At 50.4% G+C, this 26,931-nt stretch overlaps 1 pseudogene; it reads left to right on the forward strand.

The window, feature by feature from the left end:
• The first annotated feature begins 241 nt into the window (after window positions 1-241).
• Window positions 242-26,931, forward strand: part of LOC116908191 — a 45,582-nt pseudogene continuing 18,892 nt past the window's right edge.

Here is a 26,931-nt window from a genome sequence, read left to right on the forward strand (position 1 = left end):
ATCCTGTAGTTCAAGGGAACACAATCACCATGGCAGGAAGGTATGGCAACTCGTCACACTGTGCCCATGGTAAGGAAGTAGAGACAGAGCAATGCTAGTGTTCAGTTCACTTTCTCTTTTAAAAACATCACCATATACTTCTCCACAGGATTGCAGCAGCAGCAGCAGCTGCAGTGCTTGGCTTCCTGGGCTATCCAGTGTCATCCCCATCTCTGGGGTGACACTCACATCAGCTGCAGGCATGACCAAGCAGACGACCCTTCATGGGATCCTCAAGGACCATAAGAGTTGGGTAACACAGATTGACACCACCCCACGGTTCCCGGATGTGATTCTGTCCACATCTCAAAACAAGGCCATCATGGAGGGGGCGGGGGAGCCTTCTAGGGATGAGACCAAGTACCATGCACCACACTGTGCTCTACACTCCCAGTTCGTTAGTGAGGTCTCCTCTGATGGCCAGTTTGCCCTCTCAGGCTCCTGGGATCTCAAAGTAGGCACCACCACAAGACAATCTGTTGGCCATACCAAGGATGCGCTGAGCGTGGCCTCCTCCTCTGACAACCAGCAGATTGTCTCTGGATCCCGAGACAAGACCATGAAGTTATAGGATACTCTGGGTGTCTGCAAGTGCAGTCCAGAATGAGAGTCACTCATGTTGTGTCCACATAGACCACACCAGGCCAATGTAGTTCCACATGAGAGAGGCTTATTGTGGGGAAGGGGACAAAAGGGGGCAATGGAAATAAAGAGGGGAAAGAGAAAGAAGAAGGGGCAAAGGTCAGGAAGAGTCTGTCTTTTATTTAGGCTGTGATGTAACTGCTCTCAGGTAAAGGTGAGAGGTAAACCAAATGGATGCTGGGAATGTATGGCGAGTGCCATAGCAACAGATGCAGGGGTCCCTGTCACCTATAGGTGACTTCACCACTGGGTTCCGAGGTGATCTACTAAAGCCAGATCCTGATACCAACAACTCAGAATGGGTGTCTTATATCTGCTTGCTTCTCCAAGATCATCCGCCACCCTATCATCACCTCCTACAGATGAGACAAGCTAGTCAGGTTGGCCAACTGCAAACTGAAGACCAACTACCTTGGCCACATGGCTATCTAAACACGGTGACCATCTCTCCAAATGGATGTCTCTGTGCTGCTGGAGGCAAGGATGGCCAGGCTATTCTGTGGGATCTTAATGAAGGCAAGCGTCTTTATATACCGGTTGATGGGGACATCATCTATGCCTTGTGCTTCAGCCCGAACCACTACTGGCTCTGTGCTGCTGCAGTATCAAGACCCAGGACTTAGAGGGCAAAACCGCTGTAGATGAACTGAAACAAGAGGTTACCAGCACCAACGGTAAGGCAGAGCCACCACAGTGTACCCCTCTGCTGAAGGCCAGACTGTTTGCTGGTACAGACAACCCTGTGTGAGTGTTACAGGTGACTATTAGTACCCACTAGAAGTTTATGACACCATCTTAGAAATAAAACTAGCTTTCCGAAAGAAATATATCTCTACTTTAATTCCTGAGTATGGGTGTTTTGCCTTCATCCATGAGCCACACATTGTGCCTAGTGCTCACAGAGGTCAGAAGAGGGGGTTGGATCCTCAAGAATGAGACTTACAAGCAGTCGTAAGCCACTATGTGGGTGCTAAGAACGGAAGCCAGGTCCTCTGGAAGAGCACCCAGCTCTCACAACCGCTGAGCCACATCAACAGCCCTCGTTTTCTCTTCTTTATTCAGTCTTGACCCCAGCCCATGGAACGGTGGCACCCACAGTCAGGGTGGGTCTTCCCTCCTCAAGTGAACTTTCTGAAAACAACCTTCAAGGGCACACCCAGAAGTGTGGTTCCCTGGTGACTCTAAATCCAATCACGATAAACAGGCTGCTTAATCACCATGGTCTCCAATGATCTTCCTTCCAACTACTGCACCCAGCCTACCTGAGTCTCTCCGCCTACCAAGAACACAGAATATCTGACTGTTTGACTCTTGGGCATGAAGAATACCCTGGGAGGGAGGGAGTAAGGAAACCCATTTGTGAATCCTCATGGGATTTGACTGGGAAAACTTTAAAGCACAGCCCTTCCCTTCATGGTCTCCCACGCTATCTCGAACCTCAAGTCCTTCTCCAAGGTTGCCGAGCTCCTTCTGCTGTTTTATGGTCTCTGGGGTCTGCTAGCTTCAACCTGTATAAGCTGACCCCAGCTTTGCCCCTCCCTGAGGTACTACTTTGGATTCTGACTCTCCTGCTTCATCCGCCCTGACTCTCATCCTCATTTAGACGAGCTGACTCTACTTGCCCACCCCACCCCTGCCTTTCATCCCAGGCCATATGCCAGATCTGCTGACCCACTGGGAGTTGATGCCCACAGGTCAGGTTCTCTGCCTTTCTTAGACCACTGGAGCTCCAGGGCGAGCACGGTCATGGGCTAGCTGGCTGAGGAAGTCCTGGGAAAGTCCTTTCCCTTACCAGCCTCACTGGCTTGCTAAGAGAATCTCCCTGCTGCCTCTTTTGGGTTGAGGTACCTTGAGCGTGTCCCCGAGACTCGGCAAGCTACCATTTTCTCCCTACAAATGAACAATGGCTGTGATCAGCCTCCAGCTTGGAGCCCCAAGTTGTGGTAGGGAGCAAACAGTATTCAGTTCAGCATCCACTGAAGGAGAGCCCTCTCATCCAACCTATCCTAGGAGATAGGGATCAGCAGTAAGGGGGGTGGCTCCCTACTAGACTGTGTCCACTTACCTCTCTAGATGTGACTCTGGCTCCAGGCTTTTCCCATCATCTTCGCTGTCCTTATCCCAGGCTCAGAACCTTTCTCCTGCTCTCGGGCAGGCTCAGACAACACCACATTTAATGACACCCTGCCTAATCCCACAGGCTCTTCTACATATGTTCATTATGTCTTCCAGGCGGGAGCTCACTTGGCTGGAAACCAGGCCTTCACTTTTAACCCCTCGATGCATTACACATGGCTAGACAAGCCACAGGTACCTGACAACCACCTGTGCTGAACATTGCAAAGGCATCAAACGGATCTAAGCTTCGCTTCCTCCCCTTCTCAAAGAAGACACAACCCTAATAACAATGAACGCCTGGAAGGCGTTTTGTATTTGGCCAAGTCTGGCTGCAATCGTGGTCTCTACCTGTAGCCAAGGAAACTACAGGGCAGGTGTAGAAAGTAAAGGCCGGTGAGAGTCGGTGGTTTGCTTGAGAACGCAGCTAATAAATGTCAGAGTCGTGATTTGAACCCAAACCCATTATTTTTTCTGTCACATGGGCTGGCGGGGAGGTTTCAGAGCCAAGGCAGGTCCCTAGGGCAGTCAGTGTGTAACCGCTGCTATTAGGAAATACACACTCGCTCTAGATACCGGGCCACAGGGGAGGCAAGCTCACCAGACCTTGGAGAATGGCTTGAACACGTGGGAAGCACAGCTCAAGGCCAGAGAGTAGGTAAAAGGGAAGGGGTTCTGGATCATAGACTACAAGGGTGACAGGGATGATCCTTCCCAGAACGGAGAGGACATGTGAGTAAAAGGGAGCAGGCTGGGGAGATAGCTCAGTCAGTAAGCTGATTATACAAAAGCATGAGGGCCTTGGTGCTCACTGGCCAATCGGCCTAATTGATGAGCTCCAGGTTAAAGCTTCGCATCCCAAGCTGAGCAGAATGTGACGCAGAGGGACAGGACAGAGAGGCCTACAAGCAGCAGCTCCTTCACAAGACTTGAGACTCCTGGGGTTGGGGGGAGAAGGGGGCAGGTGAAGAAGCAGGTGAGACTAAGCCAGGGTCATTCTGAGCCCAGAAGCCAGAGAGATTTCTAAAACATAGGTGTCCTGCACTGACATGGGGTAAAAATGGCGGCTGGTTTCAACTGGGGAGGAAACAGGCTGTGTCACGCCATCTCAGATAATAGCCTGCCTCCGTGCGCCATCTCATTATTCCACACTTGTTCATTACCCGCCTGGATTCCGTGGTAGCTGCCTTCTGAAACCATCTTCTCTTTTAGCTCCCACAACTTCTCTCGTGCAGGGCTGAGTTCGTAGCATAGGAGCCCAGTAAAAAAAACCAATAGCTATAACTTTCAAGAATATAAAACGACCCTACCCACCCATCCCCCACAATCTGGGAAAGATTGTTCCAGAGAGACAGCTACTAACTCACGATTTCCCCCAAAAGCACTTAGCAACAGTTATCTAAGCCGTCCCAGGTTGCCTAACCATGAGATCCCACCACTGGAGGTAGAGAGCACTCCATCACTAGAGGCATCCAAGAAGAACCCAGATATCAGGGGCTCTGTGGGGGGGAGTCCCTGTGTTGAGAAGGACACTGGGCAGGACAGCTCCCATAACCCCCACCATGTCTCAGACGCCACGGTTCAGTAATGCTGTGAATTTGATCTCGTGCTGGGTTGGCATGTCCCATTCAGAAATAACCAGACTAACTTATAAAAAGAAATCTCTGTGCTTTATTCTATTTCTTTCAAACTCTTTAAATGTCAAGTTCCAGCCCAGTGCTCTGCCTTGCCGGGTGTTTGGATACCAAAGCCATGAGCGCCGGGTTTAGAATAGCGCCTGGCCGGAGGGGGAGGCCGACTTCATGCGTGTCTATTTTTACAGCCACGAGACGCGTCGCCTTCCCTCGCTGTTCACATCAATATCGCACGGGGACGCTGACACAGGGCCATCTGTCCTCACAGACTCACTCTTTTGGGGAGGGGAAGCAGAGAGAGGGAGAGGGGGGATATGCATTTTTGTTCTAAGTCTGAGAGTTTGGCATGAGCTGTGATAAATCCCAAAGCTGGCCAGAGAGGGCTGGGGCTGGGAGACAGCGTGTCCGTGTCCTGCGTGGTCAGCTCCTTCTGAAGTTGACACTTTGTAGGAGAGTCCATTCAAGTTCTCAATCACAGGATCGCTTGCCTGTGACACGCTAGTTCCAGGTCACATAAATCTTTCCCAGGCTGAACGTCTCTGGGGGTTCTTGCAGGGGATGAGAAGGTGGGGAGGGACAGTAGCTGGCAGTGAACAGAGGAGATAAGGTTCTTCTGAGACTATTTGTCACACCCAGGGTGGACCTGTTACTGAAGTTGTCATTGTCATACCTTAGCCCCTGAAGCCATAAAGGGCTGGGCTTGGGCCACTTCTCCTCAATAGGTCAAGTAAAGACACAATGAAAAGCAGAGAGAAAAGGTTGACTCAGAGTGGCCACACTGGGAATAGAAACAAGGTGGTCCATGTGCGTGGCCACACTGGGAATAGAAACAAGGTGGTCCAGCAGCCTCCCTCCCACCAAGTCCATCTTGTAGTCCTGACAGAAGACTAAGGTTTCGATGAGGCAAGAGGTGAGCATAGCTAAGCAGTCCTGGACAAGGGGTGGCGTTGCTCATCATCCGAGCTCCAGGCTCTCCTGCAAGGTGGTCTGACAAGGTATGGGAGCTGTGTGAAATCTCTTCCTAGAGACAAGGTCCCCTCTGGTCGGCAACTGTCTTCAGCCTTTTCCTTTCCCCTCTGTGAGACTCCTGGAGAAATTCCAATTTTTTTTAATAGTCTGATTTCCAAAATGAGGGGCACAGGCGTCTCTTCAGAAGATCTTCATTCCAGCCAAGATGCTTCCGTGCCCAACCTGCAAATCCTACCCAACCCTGAAGCAAGGGTCTCCAACTCCGGCTGATACAGGTGAGTCCAGGCCTGAGAGCCAAGCCAGAAGAGCTCCTTGTGGGCCCACACAAAGAAGGGTGTGGCTCTGGGCTCAGTACTGTGTCCCCAGACCTGGCTTGAGCTGGAGATTCTGAGTGCATCCCGCATTGAGGATAGGACCCTGAAGGCTCAGACTCAGTGAGTGGGCCTGCTGGAGTCTACCCACTGGACTCTTGCTATGGACTTTACCTCCCAATGTCTTTGTTTGGGCACCATGGGTTTGTATATGCTTGGCCCAGGGAGTGACATGATTAGGAGGTGTGGCCTTGTTGGAGTGGGTGTGACCTTGTTGGAAGAAGTGTCTCACTATGGGGATGGGCAATGAGACTCTCCTCCTAACCACGTGAGAGAGAGTCTTCTCCTAGCAGCCTTCAGATGAAGATGTAGAACTCTGAGCTCCTCCGACACCATGCCTGCCTGGATGCTGCCATGTTCCTGCCTTAAGGACCGAACCTCTGAACCTGTAAGCCAGCCCCAATTAAATGTTGTTCTTATAAGAGTTGTTCTTATAAGACACCTTGGTCATGGTGTCTCTTCACAGCAGTAAAACCCTACGACAGGGGTCTACCACACTTCTCCTCTTCCTCCTCCTTGACCTGTGGCCCTAACCTTTGCTGATGGCCTGAGATGCTGTCAGTCAGGACACACTCCTACTTTTCTCAATAACAAATATAGGTCTGGTCCTATCTCATTCAAATACTCCTTTGAAGGGGGACATGGTGATGAGTTCAGGAGACCTTGGTACTGCCAGTGTCACCAATTCAAAGCTATCTTGGGAGTTTCCCATCATTGCCAACCCAGAATAACATCTATCAGGAATCAGTGTATAACCCCAGTCCAATCTTTCCAGCTCCATAGGAAAAAAAAAAAAAAAAAAAACGTGCGAGGCTGGCTAGGGATGCAGCTCAGTTGTGCTCTCCTAACATGCATGAAGCCCCAGGTCTGTCCCCAGCACAGTATAAAACTAGGGATAATGGCACAGAGCAGTAATTCCAGCAGGAAGATCAGAGGTTCAAGGTCAGCCTTGGCTACAGGAGGACCTCGGTGCTAACCCCGCCCCCAAAAAGAGAAAAAGGAAACACACACACACGCACGCACACGCACACGCACACGCACACACACAAACACACACACACACACACAGAGTTGTGAAACTTAAAGCCAGCCAGAGGCTACAGAAGGCAGAAGACGAGAGATGTGATTTAATGACTTGGGTGGCTTCACGCCGGCTGCAGTCGTTTATGAACGCTGGTGTGTTATTTCCTCTTGAACAAACTGGTCTTGAACTTACAGGACTCCTCGCTGATTGGTCCAGATCATTCTGGAGCAAGGAAGGTCTTGGCAACACTTAATTCGCCCCCTGAGGAAGGGGCGGCTGTAGACCAAGAGCAACCCTGGGGTCTCTGCCTGGCCCCTCTCAGCCCTGAGGTACTTCTCAGGTGACCACAGGCACTACACACGCCTGCCTGCAGCTGCAGCCAGTGAGACTGAGCACACCCCAATCTTTGGATGTTCCCGCCTGGGGAGTCTAGACCACTGAAGCATCTTCTGGGTCTAAGAGTGCCGTCACTCTGCTATCGCTCGGGGGACATCATGGGCCAGATGTACTTGTACTGTTCAAAAATATCTAGACATGTGGGGCCTCAGATAGACAGGAGGCCCCTGGGAAATGGCGCCCAGGGAGGGGGCTCAGCCCTGTTTTGCAGTCCTCACTAAGCGGGTATCATTGTGGGTTATGAAGCTGTCCACCTACTGTGTTCTACACAGCACAGGCGCTTCCTCAGAACCCCAGATCTTGGGGAAGGGGCAGGGGAGACGACTACAGGCAGATCCATGCAGTGACAGATCTGTCTCGAAAAATGGCATGTAAGGTACAAGAGGTGGCTCAGTGGGTAACAGTACGTGTTGCTCCTCCAGAGGGCAAGGGTTAGGTTCCCAGTGCTTACGTCAGACAACTCATGACCATCTGTGACTCCAGTTTCAGAGGATCCAGCACCCCTTTCTATCCTCCATGGGTAACAGGCACACGCACAGTCTGCAAACGTATATGTAAGCAAAACATCCGTGCATGTAAAATAAAAATAAATACATCTTTTTTTTAAAAAGTGGACATCGCCAAGTAATGTCAGCTGAGGTGCTCTTATGAACACAGACATACATATGCATGTGCCTTTGCACATACACAGGCACATATTAATTCTGCAAACTGTAGCCAAAGGAACACTCTATAACCTGGCAAACCCCTCTCTGTGGGCTGTGTAGGCACCCGTGGCCACCTAAGAAAGTCACTCAGAATTTATAGCTTCAAATTCACGCCCGTGAGGTCCAATTCTGTGAGTTGCCATAAGTTTCCAGCCAGCCTTGTCTTGCTGTCCAGTATGACTTGCTGCCCTCCTAGGTCAGCCCCTTCCGAAGGGGAGTCTCGTGGGCCACCTTGGTGATGACTACAGGCTAAAGTCACAGAAGTGCTCAGGCTCTCCAGCTGACCAGCGTGAGGCACAGCAGAACTGCTGACCTGTGTGAGTGCAGGGTACGGGGTCTCTGAGCACAGAGGAGGAGGTGGAGGGTGCCTGCTCTGAAGTGTGTGTATGAGGCAAAGGGAAGGAACAGGTCAAACGTGCATGTGGTGATCTGATGGATCTTAAAGCCACGAGGAAGGAAGCACTCAGACCGAGGACTGTGATGGATAACCCATTAAAGATGCGAGGTGGGATCATTTTGTAAAGAGTGTGTGCGAACAGGTTAATAAGAAAGCCTATCGGAATGGCTGCTGGAGACGTGAGGGGGAAATGGGAGGGGGGAATTAACTGCTGGAAACGGATTAATAAACACAGGGCTTGTAGAAAGCAGTTGCTGTGGAGCCTCATGCAGGAAATTAACTCAACCCTCCACACCTGAAGTGACAGGAAGCCGCCCTCTTTCCACCTGGGTCGCTTGGGGTGACACTACCTACTGCACTATAGCTTTTGAGGGAAGCTTCCTTCAGGGTGACTGGTGGCTGATGCTTGGTTTTATTGTGTATCCAGACTTCAGCTCTTTCTCTCTCTCTCTCTCTCTCTCTCTCTCTCTCTCTCTCTCTCTCTCTCTCTCTCTTTCTCTTTCTCTCCCTCTCTCCCCCTCGTGTGTGTATCTGTCTGTCTGTCTCTCTGTGTCTGTCTGTCTCTATCTCTCTGTCTGTCTCTGCCTGTCTCTCTGTGTGCCTGTCTCTCTGTCTCTCTCCTGTCTCTGTGTGTGTCTTTCTGTCTCTCTGCCTCTGTCTCTGTCTCTCTGTCTCTGTCTCTGTCTCTATCTGTCTCTGTCTGTCTCTGTCTGTGTATGTCTGTTTGTCTCTCTCTCTCCCTCTCTGCCTCCCTCCCGCCCTCCCTCCCCAGACTCCCCACTGTGTGGCACAGACCGAGACCCCTTCCTCTCCAGATCTGCTCTTCTGCAATAGACCATCTCCCCAGGAACCCCACCAGCACTCAACAATCTAATGGCAGATCTCTTTCTCTGCCCTAGATCTCCAAGGCCCTCTGGTTGCCAGCTTAGGTTGCCACCATCTCCTTCACGAATCAAGCCCTCTTGACTGTCAAGCAGGAATATGAAGGACACTTGCTCTTATAGCAACTATGACTCTTCAAGTTGCATGTAACAGCATACAAACAACTCAAACTCACTGAAATAAAAAACTATTGGACCCCTGGGCAAGCCTGGTTTCTAACTGCAGGCCCAGGTCCTGCCCACTTTGTGTGGGAACCGCCCAGCAAACCTCTCTGACACAGTGTCCTCTAGTGGTCACTTCTGATCTTACACCTTCTGCGATGGCTAGAACCAGGAATCAAGTAAGGGCAAGATTCCTCCTCAGTTCAGGGAGGAATACTTCAGGGAGAGAGCGATCTCGTTCCAAAATGTGACTTGTTTTCTTTGGGTCATACAACCATCCCAGAACCAACTACCTTGGCCAGGGAAATCTCTGATCGGCTGGGTCTGAATCCCACATCACAGCCCTGCAACAGGGTAGAATCACAATGCCTAAGAATGGAGCCAAATGGAACTCTCTTAACAAGAGAAATCAGGGCACAGTGAACACCAGAAGGGTATGTGAAACCCAGTGGCTCCATGGGTGACAACCACCACCATGTCATAGGACACGGTCAAATGACATCTCTGATCTCAGCGCATCTGCCAACCGCAGCTTTGGCTCACCTGCCAGCCGCTGACATCTGCTCAGCACTGCTAAGGTTGGGGTGGGAGGTGGGGCATTTAGAACACATTGTCTTAAACCTTAGAAATTCTAAACTTCAGAAGCTCTAGTAAATTCGAGGGCTGACAGTCCTCAAGAGTTCTTATCAAAGGCAGGCCCTACAGTCTGTGCACACACAGTTTTGTTTTGCTTTCATAGACAAGGACTCACTATGTAGACCAGACTTATCTCAAACTCACAGAGATCTGCCTGCCTCTGCCTCTCGAGCGCTGGCATCAAAGTAGTGTGTGCCACTAGGCCACTTTATAGCTCCTTAATAAATGAGTACAACGTTTGGCATCAGAGCATGTGCCTCAAATTAAAGACACTATGTAGCCAATCAGAATCTTTGTGAGAGGAAGAAATGTTCTAGTCCATCAGAAGTCCTGTTGGTGTGTGTGTGTGTGTGTGTGTGTGTGTGTGTGTGTGTGTGTGTGTGTGCATGCGTGTGCGCACGTAGAAGCCAGAGGTCAACATCTGTGTCTTCTACTGCTCTCCACCTTTTTTTTGAGTCAGGATCTCTCATCACACCTGAGGCTCCCCATGTGGGCTACACTGGCTAGCCACCTATTTTCATGCCTCTCCTCAGCCCCAGGGGCTACAGGCAGGTGCCACCACCCTGCCTTCCATGTAGATAGATACTGAAGATTGGAACTCAAGTTCTCATGATTATGCAGTAAGCACTTTGCCTACCACCTTCCCCCACCCTGTCTCTCATTCTTGAAGGCCTTTGTATGTCCAGGTCTTCCTGTCTCATCCAAGACGGGTGTCCCAGAAGGCTGAAGCCCTCCGCACACCTTTTGAGTGCCCCGAAGATGCCTGAGAGGGTGAAGACTTCCGAGTTGGTTATCGTGCCAGCTGACCCACTGGCCGTCTGGCTGGCAGTGCAGCCTGGATCCCAGCAGTTGGCGGAGTTCCCATCTGTCTGCACATCCCACATCCCCAGCCCCACTGCCAACCAGGACTTACGCCCCACCATTAGAGACTTCGTTTGTGCCATTAATGGAAGCGTGGGCAACAGCTGCTAGAGCAGGTGCAAAGACAAACAGAGCCCAGCTCTGGAGAGAAATCTTTTGCTTGTTGGAGCCAGCTGTAGAGACAGTGTGTCGAGGTGGGAGGGGGAGTTCTTTCTGAAAGCCACAGAACAGGGTAAGTAAGTGTGGTCTGGGCCACTGTCATCTTGGAGTCAATCAGTCTGATGGGCCAGCTGGTTGTCCACACAATCACCCCAGAGCGGAATACCCTTCTCAGAGCCTGGGATGTTCCCACCTGCTCTTCTCTCTCTACAAAGAAGCTCTTACTCTGCTCCAAACCCCAGAATTTCATCCGGAAGCTTTCAGAACAGGGACTCTCGGGCCCGCCCCAGACCTCTGTAAGACTAAGTTTGCAGCTTAAGTTTTCCGTGGTGCACACAAAAGGCTAAGAAGTACTTGTTAGGCAATCAAGGTTCTACTAGCTGCCTGGTGCTTTTGCAGCCACCAAGGGTGCACCAGGGGTCACAGACACTCTTTAGGAGAGGAAGGTTCCAGTTTATCGGAAGTCCCGCAGTCCCCCTCCCCCGTGTGACTCCTGACACACACGCTGGCTCAGACTCAAGTTCTTGGGGAGCCCAATAAGGTCAAAGGAGGGACCTGTGAGATGGCTCAGTGGGTAAACGTGATTGATATCAAGGATAGGACCCATAATGGAAAGAAAGAACAAACTCCCCCAAATTGTCCTCTGACTTCTTGTAGAAACTGGGTTTTACTCTTGCCACCCTCCCCCCAATAAGCAAGTGTGAAGCCTAACGGTGTCAGGGAGGTGAGCCTGGTGGCCCACATCTGTGGCTCTAACTCTCCAGAGGCAGAGGCAGAAAGATCCTGAATTCACAAGACGAGCCTGTCTCACAAGAAACAAACCAACCCGCTGGGGAGTGACAAGTGAGCAGGAGGCCGGTGGGGGAGGAAGGGCCTGGGGAGGAAGGGGAGGCTCAGCAGAGGGAAGGAGAGAGGGTAGCCAATGGTTCTGGCTGATCCAAGGCTTAGGGGAATTCCTGGGAGGTGGAACTTTCAGTTTGAAAACCAAGGCAGTGCCAGGCAAACCAGGACAGTGGCCACTCTGCAAAGATGTGGGTGGATGGACTCAGAATAGAGGTGTCACCCAGCTGGCTGTCTTGTTCCCCGTGAGACTCCCCAGTTGCAGATTCATGACCCGGAAGCTCACTGAAATGGAGACTCCTGGGCCCCTGCCAGACGTCCTGAATCAGATATGCACCTTCACTAGATCCCTGGGGCATCTTGTCCACTTTGGCAAGGATTGGCCTTGCTTTGAATTGGTCAGAGTTTCGCCGCTGAGAGAAATAGCTGGATGCAGGAAAGATTTGTTTGGGCTCACAAGCTCGGAGGCGTCAGTCCGAGATCAGCCGGTCCCGTTCTTTTTTGACCTAGGATGAAGCAGCAGACACAGCATAAGCCATCTCAGGCCCCAGTTGCTTCTTAAGTTATAGATCTTCTGTGTGTGTGTGTGTGTGTGTGTGTGTGTGTGTGTGTGTGTGTGTGTGTGTGTGTGTGTACACAGGTACATGTGCTTCTTTGTGGGCCTGAATCCAGGTCCTCACACTTGTTCAGCAATCACTTGACCAACTCTGCTCCCTCCCCAGCCCCTCTCCCTCTTCTTGGAGCAAGCAGCCCATACACAGGGCCCACCAGAGCCCACACACCTCTTCCTGACACCCTCCAGAACCTAGAATCCTGGAATTCCTGTGCATCTGGGACTCTTCAGCCTCCCTTCAAGGGAAGCCTACTAACGGGGATCAGGTATATGTACAGTGGGGCTGTGGTGGGGACAGGGACATCATCACTAAAGAGTTTACAGAGAGAGGATCGAGCCGTGGTGGGAAGAGGAGCAATGGCCACAGGTCCGCGGCTTCCTGACACACAATGCCAGTCGTGAAGCTCCTCGGCGGATGCCTGCCCTCCAGATTATTAGGTAGATCAGTGTTCAGATGAGCAGATAAGCCTATTTCCCAGGTCAGACTGCTTCTGAGCCCTGCTTTTGTTGATTTAGACATTTGTGCAGTGGCCTGCATTTGCACTTTTACCGTGGGCCTCACAGATGTTCTGGTCAGGCGAACGACATCATTCTGACCCTCCCATGGAACACACCACCCCTCCTCTCCCGGCTCCGCCTGATCTGAAATCTATTCAAGACCCACAGAGATCAGCAGCGTGCTGCCTGCATGGATCCTTTTCGGCTGTTGCCTGAAGCTCCACTTTCTGGAAGAGACTCGTTCATTGTGGTTTGGTATGACTGAGCTCCTAATGGCCAGTCTGTCGGAAATGTTACAAAAGACAGCCCAGTACAGGAGGAGGAAAGCAGACAGACCAGTCATGGACAAGGAGGGAGAAAGTTCCCCCCAAAAAACTGCTCGGGCCTCTGGACCCAGCCACACCAGAGCCTCTTCTGCCTCTGAGCTTCACAATTCCCCAAACCAGTTACTAGCTAGAGCTGAATTTCTAATAGCATCTCTGATTCATAGAATATGTGGGTTTCAAAGCCCGAGGGGACCTCAGACCTTCATTAAAACTTCAGTAGGACTGGAGAGATAGCTCAGTGGTTAAGAGCACTTGCTGCTCCTCTGTAGTACCCAGGCTCGGTTCCCAAGATACACATGTCAACTTGCAGTCATCCGTAACTCCAGTCCTAGGGCACCTGATGCCCTCCTCTGGCTTCCACAGGCACCTGGCAATGGATATCCATGCAGACAAAACAACCATACATATAAAAAAAGTTTTTAAAAAAAAATTCATTAGTAAAGTGTTAGCCTTGCAAACACTCTAGAGGATGCAAATTGAAGCCTATGTTTAAAAACAAAACAAAACAAAACAAAACAAAAAACAAAAGAAAAAGAAAAAGAAAGAAAAAATCCAGGAGCCAGAGAGATGGCTCAGCAGTTAAGAACACTGGCTGCTCTTTCAGAGAATCCAGGTTCAATTCCTAGCACCCACATGGCAGCTTACAACTGTCTGTCACTCTGGTTTTAGAAGACCCAGCACTCCCACCTAGACATAGGTGCAGGCAAAACACTGGTTCAGGTAAAATAAAAATAAATAAACCACTTAAGAAATCCAGCAGATTTGCAATTCCAGAACAGAAAGGCAGAAGCAGGAGGATCCCTGAGGTGGGCAGCCAGTCGAGCCAAGTCAGAATACCCGAGGTCCCAGTGAGGAAGTCTGCGGGGCCAGCAAGATGATCAGCAGGTAAAGGTGTTTGCCACCAAGCCTGATGACCTGAGTTTGTTCCCTGGGACCCACGTGGTGGAAGGAGAGAATCAATTCCTCTAGGTTGTCCTCTGACTTTTTCACATTCACCATAAAACACACAAATTAATACCTGTGTTCCTTTTAAAGAGTAGCCTTGTTGCAAAGGACAGCTAAGGCTGTCCTCTCGCCTCTGCATGTGCACAATACAGGTGCACACACACCTACACTCACACACATACACTGCACCTACACACACACACACACACACACACACACACACACACACACACACACATACATGTTGTACCTATACACACAAAATTATGCACACAAATGAATAAATAAGCTTTTGCTCATTGCTACGGATAGAGTTTGAGGCCAAGAAAGGTGAGATGGCTTTATCCCTATTGGCACCATGCATCTGAACCAGAGCCCATGTCCTCACCCTTCAGCTATGGCCCCATGTCTCATCTCCTTGTCATCCCTAGGTAAGAGCCATCCCCTCCTTCCCACAACAGCAGACAGAGTGCCTTGACTCCAGTCAGCCATATCTTGTGTTGCATTTCCAGATCATCCACTGTGTCCTGAATGAGGGACAGCAGATTTCACTCTCCCCTGATTACAGGACCAACCCCAGTCTGGGCACACTACAGGGGAGGAAGGAGGCTCCCTGGATTTCAAAGCAGAGCCTCCATGTGTGCCTGGCTAAGCCTCCTCTTTTCCCATCTAACCGGCGTCTCTGAGATAATGTCTCTCACGGGCCAGCTTCTTTTATCTAACGAGCCATTTCCCAGGCTATTAGCGAAAACTCCAAGTAGAAGCAGGAATGCTCCCTGGCTTCTCTCCCCTCCATCTCCCTTTGTTTCCCGTGTTCTGCCCACGGTGCTCTTTCCCTCTCCGTTCCCTTCTTCTTTCACAGCCCGAGTTGCTAAATTGCACATCGCCAGCTACTCCTGTGAGCTCGGTCCTTAAGTGTTACATGTCTGTAACAGACACCCCGCAAGCTGCACTTATCTTCAGGAGGGGCTGGTGAGGCGTGCGCTAAATTTACATTTCCATTTCGGTGCCTATGTTTTTAAGCTGTTATTTTAGCATTTCTGACTACTTCACAGTTGACACCTACTGATGGAAAATTAAATGAAACTTGGCCAAGAACAAGCCTTCCCTCTCCTCCCCAGGCTGGGATCTAGCTCATTTTTACAAAGATACCCACCCAGCTGTAGAGGGGCAGAAGGATGCTCAGACGTGGAAACCAAAGGTTACCGTGCCGTCCCAGCTCCTGCAACTGAAAGTCCCCTAAGCTCTGAGTGGTGTCTTCTCACCTGTGAATTGGAACTACACCTGCCCCCGAAAGGTTTCTGAGCTGTAAGACACCTGACCAGGCAATAATTTGAGCATTTTCCAAAGCCCCAACACATGCTAGGTCAATTGTTTCTCCTCTTATTTTTTTTCTTCATGGGTGTTATATGTCCATGTTCGCGTGTGTACACATATGCACACGTACATGTGAAGACCAAAGTACAATGTTGGTGTCTTTCTCTACCACTCGGTGCCTGATTTTTTGAGGCAAGGTCTCACACTGAACTTGGAGCTCACTGGTTGCTAGGCTGTGTGTCCAGTGAGCTCTAGGGGTCCTCCTTCGTTCCCTCCCTCAGCACTGGGGTTACAGACACACAATGCTACACCCAGCTTTTCCAAGAGTGCTGCAGGCCTGATCCAAAGCCCCATCTGCATAGCAGGCACTTTCTGGACTAAGCCCTCCCCCCAGCCCCTGTCTCTTTTTCCTTCGCCATTAAATCAGACAAGGGCTAGAAAAGACCATCAGGATGGTTGTGGAGGAGAGGCAATTAGAACTGGCTTGTTGTCTAAACTTCTTAAATGATTACACAAAATAATTGTAAGGTCTGTCTCCTCCCTGCTTAACTTGACAGACCATGCCTCAAATGTAGGTGACACCATGAGGGGTGCCCAAGTGTGCTGTGGCAAAAACAACTTCCTGCCTGCAACCTGGTGGCCCCTCTTCACACTAAGAAGCATTTTCTGTAGCTGCCGTCTTTGTGCTCCCCCGACCCGGTACCTCTCCCTGAGGACCATCCTGATGGTCTTGTCTAGCCCTTGTCTATCTGAAATGTCTCGGTAACATTACTACACTTGCACACTGATACCTGTGGGGCTGGATGAACACTTGTATGAATGCTGGAGGAATTCAGGGACATACTCTTTTTAAAGGCCTAGAGAGGGCGGAGAACAGGACTATTGAATCTGTCTCAACTGATAGAGTGCTTGCCTAACATGCATGAGACCCTGGGCTCAGTCTGCAACATCATATAAACCAGGTGACTCCTGCCTGGAATCCCATCAGTCCGGAGGTAGGGGCAAGAGGATCAGAAGTTCAGGGTCATCCTTGTCTTTATGGTCAGTTTGAGGTCATCCTGGGCTACAAGAAACCCTGTCTCAGGACACGAGGGAGGACACGAAATGGTGATTGTATATGAAAAGAGGGAGATTCAATATGTAGACACAGAAACTCCTTCAGTTATGTTTAAATATGTGTGGTGGTTTGGATGAGAACACAACTATAGGCTCATATATTTGAATGCTCTGGTCCATATTTGGTGGACCTATTTGGGAAGGGATAGGCGATATGGCCTTGTCGGAGGAGGTGTGACACTGGAGGTATATCCTTCCCACCTCTCTCTCTCTCCGTCTCTCTCTCTCTCCCTCTCTCTCCTCTCCTCCGTCCCTCCTCCTCCTGCTGTGGGATTAAATGTAAGCCCTCAGGTACAGCTCCAGCATCATGCTGCCACACTTCCCACCATGATGGTCAAGGATGTTAATGCTCTGAAACCATAAACTTCCCAAGCAAATCCTTCCTTTAAGAAGTTGCCTTAGTCATGGTGTTTCGTCACTGTAATAGAAAAGTAAGATAAATTCTAACCCAGATTCCAGTGGGATATTTTTGTGAAACTTTAAAAGTTTCTAACTTGTAGGCTGTCCAATTTTGAAATGTAAATTCATGAAATGAACAAGAAAAGGATGCTAATTCGTTTTGTGTCAAGTTGACACAAACTAGAGTCCCCAGGAAGATGATGAAATGCCTCCGTCAGATTGCCCTTAGGCAAATCTGTGTGGCATTTTCTTGATTTGTGATTGATGGGGAGGCCCAGCCCATTATGGGTGGTACCATCCCTGGGCTGGTGGCCCTGAGGTCTATAAGAAAGCAGGCTGAGCAAGCCATGGGGAGCAAGTCAGTAAGCAGCATCCCTTCATGGCCTCTGCATCAGCTCCTGTTTCCAGGTTCCTGCCTTGAGTTCCTGCCTTGGCTTCCTTCAATAACAAACTGTAAACTAAATAAACCCTTTCCTTTCCAAATTGATTTTGAGTCAGGGTTTTATCTTTGAATTAGATAGGTAGGTAGATAGATAGTAAAATTGCTAATCCTGAAAGAAAGCACATCAGACAGATAGACAGACTGGACCAAATGTACCAATGTACAATGGCCAGATGTATGCTTACCTATGTGATATGTGGGACAGGCAGGCACACATCTTCTATCAGCAGGTAAGAGTAGCTACAGACAAACAGGTGGAGAATCAACTTTCAGCTTTCTACATAGGAAAAGCAAAAGCCAGATACCCTCAAGGATCATCAAGGGCAGGATAAGCTATACTGCAGCCCCATTTCCAGGTCTCTCCTCAGTGCCCCTTGACAAGCTATCCCCTCCCACAGCAGCAGGGGTGCTTGACCCCACACAGCCCTCTTTCTTGTACTTCATTTCTGTAACCACTTTCCTTCTCCAGTTCTTATGGAAGAACATCAGACTTCTGTCTCCTGCTGACCTCACAGCACCAGCCCCACACTGGGCATACTGTGAGGAAGGGCCAGGCCTAAGGGCATTGAGAAACTTCCCTGCCCTCATGGTTTGCATGGGCACTGTGCTGAGAGGCCAGTTGATCTTAGAACAGTGTTAAGCTGAGGGGAAGTGGAGACAGGGAGGGAGAAGCCCAAAGGGCAAAGGAACATGCGGCTGAGCCCAATGACCTGGGAACCCACTTGATGGGAGAATAGACCCAATTTCTGTGGATTGTCCTCTGACCTCCAGGCACAAACCTCCCCACACCATAAAATAAACAAAGCCCAGCAGGACAGGAACCCATGACATCCAAGGTGGTTCTAAGAAGTCTAAGAAACCAATGTAAGGGTTTGGCAACTAGGAACACAGGAATGAATGGGGTAAGACATGCCGCCCCTCATCCCCCCGGGCACCCAGACTAACCAATGTGGAAAATATCTTTTCCGCACTACATAAAAATGGGGACCCTAGCCCTGCAGGGATAAAGAGCATCAGTTGGCATCGACAAAATTCACCTTGGTCCCATTCCTGCCGCGTGACTGTGGCAACCTCCACTGCTCCCCCAACTCTTCCCCATCCCAAGGTTTCAATTCTTGGGCTGTAAACTGAGCTCAACCTTTGAGTCCCCTCTTGCCTGCCTTTTGAGGAGAGCCCTAGAATTTTCCATGGGGCAGTAGCACAAAAGAGAGCCATTGAGAACTAGAGCTGATGCCCGCTATGGGGACCCTGGACTGGGCTCTGTTCCTGAGAACGGCACAGACTGCAGCTGGGGACCACAGGGACGCCTCCGGAGGCCCCGCCAGTGGCACCGCCTGCCCGAGAGGCTCCGCTCTTGTCAGAATATTAACACCCTGGGTGCATTTGTGTGTCACTCATGATTGCGACCACGGTTCCAAAAGAATTATGCAGCATGCATATTTATGAGACAAGCCCAGACAAAGACTACCGCATTTTAAAAGATGCAATTATCTCTAAAAAGTTCGGCTTTATTTTCATGCTAATGAATACAATATTTTTAAGCAAACCTAATTGGTTTGCCTGGGCTGCTCTAAAGGCCCTCAACTCATTAGAGCTCCGAGGTCCCCTTCAGAAGGGGCTTTAGAAGGAACCAGGAGATCCAAAGGGGGCGGAGGCACAGTGCCCCAGCCCCCTTCCTGAGCCTTCTGTCTGGGTGACCAGGAGGCCTCCAGGAGGGCCACCCTGGTAGTCTGGGAATGAGGAGATCAGGGAAACTGAGGGGCAAAAGAAATATCCTCCCTCCTCTGCAGGGTAGGAGGAGCCACACCGCCCACCACAGAACTTGGGACTCTGTCTTCCTAGCAGTCACTGAAATGACATCTAGAAAGATTTAGAAAGGAGATCTTTTCCTACCGAGCTATCAGCCAAGGGCTTCAGGTTGAAGTGGATCCGAGGGTGGCTAGCCCAAGGCCCTTGTCCCAACCCCCAACCTGAGTTTTGATGTCCACCTGAGGGCTGGAGTTGGTACTAGCTGACTCCTGAGACACTGTCTGCTGTGGAAGCCTGGCTCCGTGTTTTCTCATCACGGCCTGGTGAAGGTCAGATTGCTTTCACTACTTTACAAATGAGGAAAGGGAGCCAATGAAACGACCTGCAGACCCTAGGTGTTCTCCGTGACAAGCCTAAATGCACCCTGCCTCCTTCTGTGTCTCAGGCCCCTTACTGCAGTTTAAGCTGGGTCCTTTGCTTACACTCCTGCTTATTATGCCCACACCCCCAAACGCACACAGGGCATAATGCACAACTGTGCAGGCTGGACACCGTGCAGGCAGCACACTGCAGTGCCCTCACTGATGTGGTCTATGAACAGTGCCTCTGGACTCCTGCAGCACCATACCCAACTCAGCAGACTTTGCTTCCACTGGCTTCCTGTGGGGCCATTTGAGGATCATATGCCTGCGAGTTGTACCGGAAAGATTTATGGGTCCAACCTGCACATTTCTGCTTGAACAACTCCCCTTAACCGAGTCCTCAGGGCCAAAATCCAGGAGCCCAGTAACAGAACGCTGTTCAGGAAATGACAGACAGGCTGGGGAGGCTGGGGAGGCCGGGAGACCAGCAAAGCAGAAACCCAGGCAAGCAGAGGCTAGGAGTTGGGGGCAGGGCAGCCTCCAGCCAGGAGACCGAGAGCGGGAGAGCCAGGCCTGGTGTGGCCAACTCTGAGTCTTCATGCCTCAGCTTTCCCATCTGTAAATGAGGAGCCTGAGCCTGCTGACCTCTGAGGTTCTACTCTATGCAGACATCTTTCATTTCTAGGAAGACTTTGCACAGAAGAGTGGAGGGAAGAAACAACACCTCAAAGCCAGAGTCAAGCTGTAAGAAAACAGAAAAGGGGCTAGCAGGATGACTAGTGCCAAGTTCCAGAAGTTGCCCTTTGACCTCCTCGAGCATGCGTGTGCATGCACGTGCGCACACAAACACACACCCACCCACACACACACACACACACACACACCACACACCAATTTTTAAAAATAAAAACGGGAAAAAAGAAATGTTTGCAAATAAGCCAGCTAGGGTATGATTCTACCCAACCCTGTTGGAGATGCATTCTCCATGTCTACCTCATAGCTGCAGAACCACCAGGGAAGGCTGATTCAGGAGAAGGAACGTGGATGGATCTTTAGACCAAGTCACTGAGCAGAGAGCAACAAGGAGGTTTCCACCAGGGCTGGGTCCCAGCAGCACAGCCAAGACTGAGGCAGAAAGCCACAGGCTGTGGCATGGTCAGACACTGCAGAAGGAAGGTTTCTGTGGTACTTGAAGCCTCACTGCTACCTAAGAGGAAACATCTCCCACTGTGTGAGGAAGTCACTGGAAAGCAAGAACATCGAGTGGCTGGTCTGAGGCTACCTCGAGTCTACCCTCTGCCTAACACCGCCCCCTCCCATTTGGTTATTGCTTTCACAGGCTAGAGCTGCAGGTCTTTGGACAAGAAGATGAAGATGTGTCCTGTTGGGCTGGGCATGGTGGAACATGCCTGTAGTTCAGGAAGCTGAAGCAGAAGATTATGTCAACGTCAACCGAGCCACCGGGGAGATAGCTTAGTCATCAATGTGCTTGCCCCCAAAACATGAAGTCCTGAGTTTACATCCCCAGAAACCACGTAAAGGTCAGTCGTGGTGGCACTTGCCTGTAATCCCAGTCCTGGGGAGGCAGACAGAAGACGATCCTCCATTAGCCTCGCTGAACTGGTGAGGTCCAGGGTCAATGAGAGACACGATCTCAAAAACTAAGGTGGACCGCCATCAACAAAGGCACGAATGCCGGGCTGGAGAGATGGCTCAGAGGTTAAGAGCACCGACTGCTCTTCCAGAAGTCCTGAGTTCAAATCCCAGCAACCACATGGTGGCTCACAACCATCTGTAATGAGATCTGATGCCCTCTTCTGGTGTGTCTGAAAACAGCTACAGTGTACTTATATATAATACATGAATAAATAAATTTAAAAAAAAAAGCACGAATGCCAATGTGCACAAAGCACGTACGTGCACATGAGCACGTGCACAAGCGCGTACACACCCACGCCCACACGCCCACATATTTCTCTAAGCAAAGGGATGAACTGGAAACCCTACTCAGTGAGAGCGTTCACATCAGAGGCTAGATGAGACAGCCTAGCCAGGGAGGTCCTGATTCTGAGTCTAGCCACAGGCTACAAGACTCTCCATACTTCTCTCTGTAGAAACTAGAATTCTGCTACCCACAGAGCCTTCCAGGGGTCAAGTCTGTAAATCAAATGCTTCAGGAGCTGGACTCCTGACCTAGGGGTGTCCCAGCAGGGACCCAACCAAAGCTCAGAGCCACCCCCACCCCCCAGAGTCTCTACACCCGCCTAATAGGCTTGGATTTATCAAAGTAATTTTAAGGGGGAATTTTATATGAAAGTAATTATGCTCCACTGAACTAATTTTATTAAATAGTGCTGCCTTAATGACAAACAAATCTGTTATTAATTTGTAACTGAGCAGCTATTTCTTTCAATTTGTAGCATCTGTAATGAGCCCTGTGGCCACTGCAGCCCAGAAGCACTGTTGTTGGGGGAAACAGAAAGACCTGGGAGGGGGCAGAACCTGGGGCCTGGCCCTAGTGCAGCTAAGGACACCATGTACCTCCAAAGGACCCTTCTGTCTTTGGGCTGTTTTTCTCTGCAAGATGAAAGACTGAGCCAGCAGCGCCCTGGGGATGGTCTCAGGACAGTATTGGGGGCTGGTGGTGCTGGGTGGTGCCTGAGTTCCTCCTCTATAAACCAGGGCTAACAACAGTGCCTATCAGTGAGCGCTGTGAGCTGAGCGTGCTGTGAGAGCATAGGTCAGCAGAGACTGTCACGTAAATCCCCCTCCTCCTCCTTCCTACCTGGAGACTGGCCAGGTAGCTCAGCAGCTGAGCGTACACAGAGCTCTTGCAGAGTTCGGTTCCCACAGTAGGTGGTTGACAGCCTATGTATAGCTACAACTCCAGTGATCTAACACCCTCAAGCACACACTCTCTTTAAAAAAATAAAATATTTTGAAGTAAAGATGACAGGGACCCAACGAGAGACTTAAAATGGACAGGAGCCCATGCCTACCGTCACAGTCAATTTTTGTCAACCTGACACAAACCTAGATCTACCTGGGAAGAGAGACACCCAGCTGATGAGTTACCTCCATCAGACTGGCCCAGAGGCAAATCTGGGGCATTTTCTTGATTGATGTTTGATATGGGAGGGCCCAGCCCGCTGTGGGTGGCACCACCCCTGGGCAGTGATCCTGGATCCGATAAGAAAGCAGGCTTAGCAAGATACAAAAAATAAACCAGTAAGCATCGATCCCCCATGGTCTCTGCCTCAGTTCCTGCCTGGAGTTCTTCCTTGGCTCCCCTTGTGATGGACGACAAAGGAAGGCTGGCAGAAGCCTTCCCTTCCCAAGTTGTTTATGGCAGCCTCAACAATGACAGCAACAAAACCTAACACCTACCCCATGCTAGCACCTCCTAAACCTGGGTTTTCTTTCACCCACCCCCTTTCCCCGCCCCCTCCCTGCTTCTAAAAGGGCAACAGCCTTCAGCCTAGAAAACACAAAGTGTGGACTCCAATCCCGGCTTCCATCCTTCCCTCAGGTCACCCTGTGGAGCTATGACCTCAGCGGTTTTAACCTTCTAAAGCAGACCACCCAGGCTGGCCTGTGTGTCACCATCTAGGATTAGCAAGTAGCTCTTAAATGTGCCACCTGGTACAGACAACCAGAAGCCTGATGGGGAAATGTGGTCCCCTTGCCCAATGTCCCCTGTGACTCAATCCCCCAGTTATCAGCGGTGGGGTGTCCCCCTGGAGAGTCCCAGCCTCTCTGGCAGTTTTCTGTAGGGTGCCATATCCTCCCTTCTGCCCTAAAGAAAGGGGCAAGCGCCACAGCAGGTGACACGTCAGTAGTACTCCAGGGTCAGACTCAGGAACGGGTGACTAGGGGTCGGAGCAGGACACAGAGCCTGCTCTGATCTCAATGTTTTGTCTCTTCTGCATAGGTGAAGATGGCTTGAACTCCTGAGCCTCCTGCCCCCACCTTCCAGTGCTGGAATTACAGGCGAGTGCTACCATGCTTGGTTTATGTGGTGCTGGGGATGGAATCTAAGGCTTTGTGCGTGCTAGGCAATCGCTCTACCAACTGAGCCGCATCAACAGAGCCCAGAGGCCCAATCCCCAGCCTAGAGACGGAGCCTCACTGTCAGTGCCCAGGGCAACAGTGCCCCACCCAGCTGAGGAAGCGGTCCCCAGTCCCACTTAACGACCTGCGCTTGATTTAATGTGAGCAGCTGATCTCTCTGCTTCCATTGCAAGTTTAATTTGGTGGGAAAGCGAGTTGGGGAAGTTCTAATAACACGGAGCCGCAAATAATACCAAAGAGAGTTTGCATTACGATAACTTTCCAATTAAAATGGATTAATGGAGGGGAAACAACGGCGGCGGCGTCTAGACAACATATTACCAAGTCCTTGGAGAGGGACCTGGAAAGGAGCTGGGGGAATGCAGGATCCAAACAGGTGAACTTCAGAAGCCGGAAGCACCGTCGGGTGATGTGGCGTTCCCAGGGACCAGCAGGGGCGCCCGAGCCCGGCTGTCCCATCAGCTACAGCGCCTGGCTTTCTGCCATTTGGGGGAGGGGTGATGATCAGCCCTTGAGGCCCTAGAGGCCTTTGGTATCTTGCATTCCTTATTAAAATGCAAATAGTACCTTCACTCTGCTGGCTGGCCCCCCAAGTCGGGAGGAGCCTGCAGCTACCAGAGGGCACTTCCTGTCTGGTCAAAGGCTGTGGAGTCGGGACATCCACGGAGTCTGCCTCTGAGCTTCACCGCAGGACCTTGAAGAAGTCCCCACTTCTGTACTAGAGTCCCCATGTCGCTGAGGGATCCAAGAGGTCCATCCTTACCCCTACCCCAACCCCACACCCTCCCCCTGAAACCTGAGCCTTTGGCTTTTGAGAGACACCAAGATCTGACCACTAAGGTTGGACTCCTTCACACAGGCACCAGGAGGGAAGAAACCAGCTGCCTCAGGCTCTCTGCCTCTCACCATCGGGTTAATCAATTCTCCATTCTGTGGGGTGCTATGGCAACCAGGGTCCTCTCCTTTGCAGGCATCGTATTCATTTGTTTATTTATCCGCTTACTTATTTTGAGGCAGGATCTCATGTATCCCGGGCCAGCCTCCAACCGGATGGGTAGCAAATGAAGTCTGCCTTGCCTCCTTCTTTCAAGTGGTGGGATTACAGAGGAGTGTATCACCATACCCCTGATTGTGTATCGCTAAGAATTGAACCCAGGACTTTATGCATGCTAAGCAAGCACTCTACCGGCTGAGCCACATCCCTGTCCACATAGCCAGGCCCCTTCAGAGGCCTTCAAGTAGACTTTGGCTAATATGCCACACCTCTTTCCTGCAGAACTCTCGGTCAGTGTCGCTTGACCTAGCTGGCCTCTGATTACCTTTCTGTAAATTGGGAACATGCAAGCCTCTTAGCAGCCTGCCTCCTGTGTTAGTCAAATGGAACATAAGAATTCCATCTCATTTAGGTCACTCTTGGCTTTGAAGAAGAAGATTTTAGTAGTGGTCCTAGGGAGTGAGGAAAGAGGCTGGCTGATCTAGAGGCCAGGAGACCATGAAGTCCAAGATCCCCCTATCTTCCCAGCATCTCCATCCCCCAGAGAACCTCAGCACCCCAAACTCCTTCCTGAAGTCACCAATCCTTAGGCCTGGGAAGGCTCTGGTTTCCAACCAAAGCCCAAGAAGCCTTGAGCCAGTCCTCACGGGTGAAGCGCTGGCCTTGTGCTGCCCTCTGCAGGCCTTAGTCCTCATTAAGTAGTCAAAAGAGTTGAAAAAACAAGACGCCAGTGGTGTTTACAGAATCTGGATAATTCCCTCTCTGAACCTTAGTTCTCTTCCCTGTAAAACAAGGATGTAGGACAGCAGGGTCTCAAAGGCCTTTTAGGCAGAAGTCCAAGTAGACAAGAGTCACTAAAGTCTGCACTGCGGTGAAGTTCACAGCAGCAGGTCACATCCAACACCCGCTCTGCAGGGTGCCAGCCCCAGTGTTTCCTACAACGAGGGCTCCTCCAAACTGTGCCTTTTAAAAAACAAGTAACTTGGTTACAATTGTAATTACTACAAAATTACTCCTGTGTGGTCCACAAAACATACTCACAAGCATCTCATCTTGCTGGAAAGAGGAGACTAAGCCCAGAGAAAGGCTGTCCCTAGTTCTCAGCCAGGCTACAAAGTAGTGTGTCTGGTCTGGTTCCCCTGTCTCAGATGCAGAGTGCTCACCAGTGAACAACCAGGTAGAGAAAATAGGATGAGGGAGGAAAGGGCTAGAAGGAACTCACATCCTATATTGATTTAATACAGTTAATTTTCTGCAAGGTCTCATAAATGAACGACCATGAGGTGAACTCAGAGAGTAACGAATGGCACACTAACATTTCCCACAGCCCTGTTCTGCTCTGAAAGAAAAGACCAGTTCTGCCTCCCACTAGACCTGGGTCCCTCTGTAACTCAGCGAAGCCTGACTCCCTTCCTCAGTAGCATCCCTTTGCTGGCTGAGGACCTTCTTGAACCACCCCTAAACCCCACCGCTCCCTTCTATATAGACAGGAACGCTATAACTACAAGACAGCAGTTTGTCAGAAAGTTAAATATAGAGCTAACACATGACCCTCCCCAAGGGTATTTATTTACCCCCAAAGATGAGAACATATGTCCACATAGCAACTGCTAAATGATTGTTCATGACGACACCGTCCATCCTAGTTGAGATGTCTTAAAGGTTGTAAGCCAAAGAGTGGATAAACAAACTGTGGTATATCCATTCAACTGAGTAGCATTCAACCAAGCAAAGTATTACCCCCTGCTACAATGTAAATGAGCATCGAGAACAGGATGCTGAGTCGGATAAGCCAGACACAAGAGGCCACATGTAATTCCTTCATAGAAATACTCAGGAAAACCATTTCAGAAGGCAGGGAAGTGACAGCCAGAAGCTGATAGGGGGAAGGTGAGTGACTAGCTGGTGGGGACGGAGCGGTCTATTGGGACAAAGGGTATAAAAGTGCACAGAAGGTGTGACTTCACATTACTGGGTGTGCACTGGGAGACAGCCGCTGAGTTAAACATGTTAAAATTCTCAAGACTGATTGCCTGGGTTCAAACCCCAGAAACCACACCCTAGAAGGTGGGAACGGACTCAGAAGTTGCCCTCTGATCCTCACATGCATCCCACACTCACCATCCCCCCACAATGCATACAATAAACAAATGTGAAAAACTTAATAAATATTTTTTGTTCAAAGTGACCTAGGGCCAGTGAGATGGCAGGATGGGTAAAAACACTTACTGCTGAGCCTGGTGACCTGAATTTGACCCCTGGATCC

The sequence above is a fragment of the Rattus rattus genome, chromosome 8 (genome assembly GCF_011064425.1).
Source record: "Rattus rattus isolate New Zealand chromosome 8, Rrattus_CSIRO_v1, whole genome shotgun sequence".
NCBI lineage: Eukaryota > Metazoa > Chordata > Mammalia > Rodentia > Muridae > Rattus > Rattus rattus.